Raw genomic sequence first — 7,708 nt, forward strand, 5'->3', positions numbered from 1 at the left:
GGAGCCATTTACAAATCGCTAAATTTATGAAAGATATAGAAATTTAACCGGATGACCCATTTTTTTCTAAACGAATTCACTCACTTAGGTCATCTTCAAAATTGACCTCCTTTAAAACTTACTTATGTCTCCCGACATAGGTAATGCAAAATATATTGTCAGATCAACATTTATCCGATTCATGTAATTAATGTTTACTTGAAACGATATATTTTGAAAATAAAATGCCTGGTTCGAATGGGAATATGAGTCCCAAAACTGAACACGAATCTATAATCTTATCATTTGTAACATATTTCACAGAAAATGAAAACATTTTACTCAAAGGGACACTCTAGTAGACATTGGCCACCATATTATGTGGTTGATATATATATATATATATATATATATATATATATATATATATATATATATATATATAGTGACTAGTAAAAAGCCCGCAATTTCGCGGGGAAAGAACTATTTTCATTCGATACTGTACTCACCATCATTTAATGAGGGCAGATTGGTAAACAACGTTGTCTGTGTAATTTGGTATATCTTCGGTTGATTTTTCTGTGTGGCCCAATAATATATTTAATAATATATTCCCTCAACTAACCCCAAGAAAAAATTAAACCTAGTACCTTTAATTAACTCGAATAGGAAAAACAAACACCCTAGCACTTTAATAATACTTATGACTAAGCCTCATAGGAAAAAAAAATCATCCGATCTCGAGCTAACCCTAATAGAAAAAATCATGACAAATTGAATATATAAACGCCTGACAAAATATCAACGGTGAAAATACAAATTTAAAGAATACTGGGGATGTAGGAGCTTTCGGAATGTCTCCCCTTTACTTAACTTATGGAAAAACAAACTTCCTAGCACCTTTAATAAGACTTATGACTAACCTCTAGAGCTAACCCTAATAGAAAAAAAAAAAAAACAACTCTCGGACTGCTTTGCACTACCTTTCAATATTTAACAAATCAAAATGGCGGCTGAAAATGAAAACAATGGTCAAATTAAGAAATTTTAAACTTTCACAAATCTATCAAGGTTTGTTCTAGAGTTTTTAAAATACTTCTAGATATAATGACAAATTGAATAAATAAATGCCTGACAAAATATCAACGGTGAAAATACAAATTTAAAGAATACTGGGGATGTAGGAGCTTTCGGAATGTCTCCCCTTTACTTAACTTATGGAAAAACAAACATCCTAGCACCTTTACTAAGACTTATGACTAACCTTAATAGAAAAAGAAATATCCTCGATCTCGAGCTAACCCTAATAGTAAAAAAAGAATCAAAATGGCGACTGAAATACCTTCATGTGATCAAGTGAATAATATCACTATGAATGCCACGATTTGCTGAAAAATGCCAACACCCACACACACATGTATACACCACACACAACACACACACACAACCACAAACACACACACGCGCGCACACACACACACACACACACACACACAAACATACGCGCAATTAGAACAAACACTGATCACCGCTAAATCAACAACACAACGGAAGTAATAATAATACTTGATGTCATAAATAGATGACGCAAATTGACAACTTTTTACAGTGTCAAAATTAGTTGATTTTGGGAGTCAAGTGTCGTCGTTGGTACATATTTTATGATATCTGTTTGACTCAACGAACTTTCAAACTTACTTTAAATTATAAAAGGAAATCAAGTTATCTGTTTATCTATCTGTAAAAAATACATTTCTAATTTTCAAATCTTTCAGTAGAGTTGTGCGCCGTATCAATGTTTTTATTTACTCAAATAAGCACAATGTTCTCCACAATGCTATATTTTTTTAAGAAAGGATGTTCAAGTAGCATATAGGTAACCCAAAGGGACACTCATGTAGGCATTGGCCATTATATTATTATTAGGCCTATGTGATTGATATATATATAGTGATGTTCAAGTAGCACAAAAGTAACCGAACGGGACACTCAAGTAGGCATTGGCCACCATATTATGTGATTGAGATTATAGTGATGTTCAAGTAGCACAAAGGTAACCAAACGGGACACTCAAGTAGGCATTGGCCACCATATCATGTGATTGAGATAATAGTGATGTTCAAGTAGGACATCGGTAACCCAAAGGGACAATCATGTAGGCATTGGCCATTATATTATTATTAGGCCTATGTGATTGATATATACATAGTGATGTTCAAGTAGCACAAAAGTAACCGAACGGGACACTCAAGTAGGCATTGGCCACCATATTATGTGATTGAGATTATAGTGATGTTCAAGTAGCACAAAGGTAACCAAACGGGACACTCAAGTAGGCATTGGCCACCATATTATGTGATTGAGATAATAGTGATGTTCAAGTAGGACATCGGTAACCCAAAGGGACACTCATGTAGGCATTGGCCATTATATTATTATTAGGCCTATGTGATTGATATATATAGTGATGTTCAAGTAGCACAAAAGTAACCGAACGGGACACTCAAGTAGGCATTGGCCACCATATTATGTGATTGAGATTATAGTGATGTTCAAGTAGCACAAAGGTAACCAAACGGGACACTCAAGTAGGCATTGGCCACCATATTATGTGATTGAGATAATAGTGATGTTCAAGTAGGACATCGGTAACCCAAAGGGACACTCATGTAGGCATTGGCCATTATATTATTATTAGGCCTATGTGATTGATATATATAGTGATGTTCAAGTAGCACAAAGGTAACATAAAGGGACATCCAAGTAGGCATTGACCACCATATTATGTGATTGATATATATAGTACTAGTGATGTTCAAGTAGGACATCGGTAACCCAAAGGGACCCTTAAGTGGGCATTGGCCACCGTATTATCATTATTATTATTATTATTATTATTATTATTATTATTATTATTATTATTATTATTATTATTATTATTATTATTATTATTATTATTATTATTATTATTATCATTATTATTATTATTATTATTATTATTATTATTATTATTATTATTATTATTATTATTATTATTATCATTATTATTATTATTATTATTATTATTATTATTATTATTATTATTATTATTATTATTATTATTATTATTATTATTATTATTTGATTGAGATATTATAGTGATGTTCAAGTAGCACATAAGTAACCCAAAGGGACACTCATGTAGGCATTGGCCACCATATTATGTGATTGAGATATATAATGGTGTTCAAGTAGCACATCGGTAACCCAAAGGGACACTCAAGTAGGCATTGGCCACCATATTATGTGATTGAGATATATAATGGTGTTCAAGTAGCACATCGGTAACCCAAAGGGACACTCAAGTAGGCATTGGCCACCATATTATGTGATTGAGATATATAATGGTGTTCAAGTAGCACATCGGTAACCCAAAGGGACCCTCAAGTAGGCATTGGCCACCATATTATGTGATTGAGATATATAACGGTGTTCAAGTAGCACAAAGGTAACCCAAAGGGACCCTCAAGTAGGCATTGGCCACCATATTAATATTATGTCATTGAGATATATAGTGATGTTCAAGTAGCACATAAGTAACCCAAAGGGACACTCAAGTAGGCATTGGCCACCGTATTATTATTATTATTATTATTATTATTATTATTATTATTATTATTATTATTATTATTATTATTATTATTATTATTATTATTATTATTATTATTATGTGATTGAGATATTTTACTTGGGCGGCTAATGAGACTTATGGTCCTCTAGTTATTGCACTTTTTCAAACCTCCTTGATTATCTCTCCCAAAAAAGGAGAACTGAAAAAGTCTAGTGACTATACTATAGGACTATAAGTCTCATTAGCCACCCAAGTAAAATACTTCTGCGGATAATACTAAACAGAATGAAACCAAAAAAAAAAAAAAAACAAAAAAACCCAAAGATATCCTAGCAGAAGAGCAAGCTGGTTTTCGAGCTGGAAAGAGCACAGTGCAACATGTCTTCAATAACAGAATTCTCACAGAGAAATTCCTTCAACACCAAAAACAACTACTTCACAATTTTATAGACTTCCGAAAAGCATTTGACATGGCATGGTATGATGGCTTGTGGGATACACTACGCTTTTATGGTTTCGAAGAGGGTCTAATCCAAATAATCGAAGCACTCTATGGTACTGCGACAAGTGCAGTTCTCAACTTCCACGAGCTTGGTGAGCTCTTCTGGACAAATATGGGCGTCAGACAAGGCTGCATACTCTCCCCAATGCTCTCAACGTCTTCCTAGAGAAAATAATGAGCGAAACTCTCGAAAATCCTCAAACCTCTGTATCAATTGGCGGATGAGAATTGTGTAATTTGCGTTTTGCTGATGACATAGACCTCATGGCTGAAAGCGGACAAGAACTACAAAATATAACTAACTCACTTGCACATAAAGCAATGCAGTACGGCATGGAAATAAGTACAGAAAAGTCTCAGATACTGGTAACCTCAGAAATGATAGACATGCAGTAATTTCAATCGATAATGAAAAACTCGAGGAAGTGTCAACATTTAAATACCAAGGATGGTACCAGTACAACTGAGATTAAGGCAAGAATAGGTATGTCAACAGCATCACTAACGAGACTGACAAAAATATGGAAAAGTCAAATCAATTTCGAAAGAAAAAATTAAACTGTACAAATCACTGGTACTTTCCAACTTACTATATGACTGCGAGCCATGGACATTAACTGCGAAATTAGAGCGCAGAAAATCTGCTTTTGAGATGAAAAGTTATCGAAAACTCCTGCAAGTGCCGTTCAGAACACAGAACCAATAAAGACGTACTGGAAGAGGTGCAAGATCGTGCAGGACGACAGGAACCCCATCATCACCTCAGTTCAAAAGAGAAAACTGTCATGGTTTGGTCACAATGTGAGGCATAAAGGTTTGTGCAGAACAATGATGAAGGGTACCCTTGAAGGAGGAAGAAGAAGAGGATGACAAAGGAAAGTTTGGATGGATAATATCAAGGAATGGAGATGGAAGAACTATTGGACAAGGCCAACAATCGAGAAGAATGGCGGAAAGTGGTGAGAGCTGCATCCATGTATCCCCCCCCCCCCCCGACTATCATCAGATCATGGGATGAATGAATGAATGAAATGATTGAGATATATAGTGATGTTCAAGTAGCACATAGGTAACCCAAGACAACACTTGAATTAACAAACAAATGATTAACAAATACTATTTCATTTGATTTATATTCTTTTTAAATTTTCAAGTAACACACAAAAATGAATAGAGTCATCGTCTCTTGCTTCGATTCTCTTTTTAAAAATTGAACTATCATAGTCTATCAGCTTTTTATAATAACAGAAAATGAAAACGTTCAAATAACCAACAACAAGCTAAGCGCTGCAAATACAAAATTTATTATTCATATTTCTGTACAAAAATGCATATAATAATCAACGTAGATCTTTTCTTTAGTTTTCTACATTATGAAATGTTAACAAAATATGATGTAAACTACAAATTAAAAATAAAATCATCATCATCATAATCATTAATACTATTATTATTATTATTATTATTATTATTATTGTTATTATTATTATTATTATTATTATTATTATTATTATATTACTATTATTATTATTATTATTATTATTATTATTATTATTATTATTATTATTATTATTATTATTATTATTATTATTATTATTATTATTATTATTATTATAATTATTATCATTATTATAAGTCAAATGCCTTACTAAAGCCTAAGTGAAAATTTCATCCGAACAAGCCCTTGGAATTGAACTGGCCACTGAATTATAATAAATCTCGATTATATGAAATCTGTTTACATATTAATAAAAGGGATATAATTGTTCTAATGAAATCGTACCCGACAATTGGATTCAATAGTCTGATGTCACGTCGCCCAACAACGGTGAGCAGCGTGGTTCTAAACAAAGAAAATCGATACTTTTTTATTCTTCATGCTGGTTAGAACTTTTCATACGTCATGTGATCAGAATGTATAAAAGTAAAAAAAGATCATATTTATATCGTTTTTCTCCTCTGGATACACTTTTATGCTCGTATAAATATTTCATTAGGGCGTCCGCCATTGTTCCGATAGTTTAGAGCCAGTTACTAAGTTACCATGCGTCATTACGAGGGAAGTGACGTCATGACTTTTGAAGCATATTGACATGCCATATTGTATTATGCTCAGGATGTCACCATGAATTTGACATCAATGTCGCTACGCTCTTGTTGTCATTATAATATTATAGCTATTACACGGTTCTGTTTTACTCCACACAAATTTATGACTTTGTTTTCCGACGATTTTATTGTTAAAAACCATTGATTAAAACATTAATTTGATTGTCAAACATTTTTACTCTTTACAGGCCTGTACATTTATCCGTTTTAATGATATATTTCATCATTTTTATAATGTTACAATCAAGAACTTAAAAAAAAAATTAATAGTCAAAGCACAGCTTGAGTTTCCACGAGAGTACCCACCAGTTCAATTCCCGTTCTGCCTAAATGCCTGCTTTTCTCATGAGGCATAATTACTTTTTATATCAAATCCGTCACGCTCTGAGCCTAATAATTTTATACCATTTCACCTATGAATGTTTTGTCACCGTCACCCTCTATAATAATCTATCTTATCTCATTTCACCAATGCCTGTTTTGTCAGCAATAAAGGTTATGTTGTCAAAATCTCATCATTTTTAGTTTTATCTATGTCAAAATCTGCCACCCAAAAGTCAGTCAAACAAAAACAAACAACAAAAAAATAACCCCCCCCCCCAAAAAAAAAACCCAAACAAACAAACAAAAAAAAAAAAAACAAAAAAAAAAACAAAACAAAACAAAAACAAAAACAAAACCCCAAAAAAACAGAATATTTGCCATGAGCACTGGAGGCAATAAAATTTGTAATCTCTCACCCATTTTATTTTCATTGGCCATTGACTGGCTGATGCGAAACACCACCACAGGACATAATATATATATATTGTCGAATCATTATCCAACCCATTAGAAAATCAAGTAGATCATTGGCAAAAAAGGTATAAACCAAACGGGGGATCGGCTGATCATATCAAAAATTGAGAATTACGTCAAAATCTTCGATATGGCAAATTTGAGGTGTAGTCTATCTATTACAACAATCGTCAATTTAATAGTTCTCAATATATTTTCTTGAAATTTTGTGTATATCACATTCAAGAAATCGATTGGCCTGTGGTAAAATTTCACGCTCACATTAGTTATGGTCTGGCGCTTACAAGCTTCTAAACTTCTCCGGTTATTTTTATTTCTCGCACCCGAAACATACTCACAAATTATCCAAATCCAATACCATTTAAGTAAGTTGCCCCGAATTGTTAAAATCGATATCTGATCTAAAATACTGCAAATTCTATGAAGCATCATTAAATGAATAAACCGAAATGCTAATTATTTAACTTCGACGGCTAGACCATGCTCAACACAGCATTGTTCACGTCTCAACTCGTATTTGATAAAAGTACAAGTCGCCGATTGGGAATTCGTACGCCAACCAATCCGTCACACAATTTTATGGGGTAATGCGTGTATACGATCTTTCACAAGAACACAACTCCAAGAACAAAGTTGTTAATATATAAAATGCTCTTTTTCTATCTCTGAGGACACTTTTTAAAATTTATGAAGTGTATGTGTCCGGGCAT

This window comes from Berghia stephanieae, chromosome 2 (genome assembly GCF_034508935.2).
Source record: "Berghia stephanieae isolate SIO BIC M18660-M18661 chromosome 2, UCSD_Bste_1.3, whole genome shotgun sequence".
Classification (NCBI taxonomy): Eukaryota; Metazoa; Mollusca; class Gastropoda; order Nudibranchia; family Aeolidiidae; genus Berghia; species Berghia stephanieae.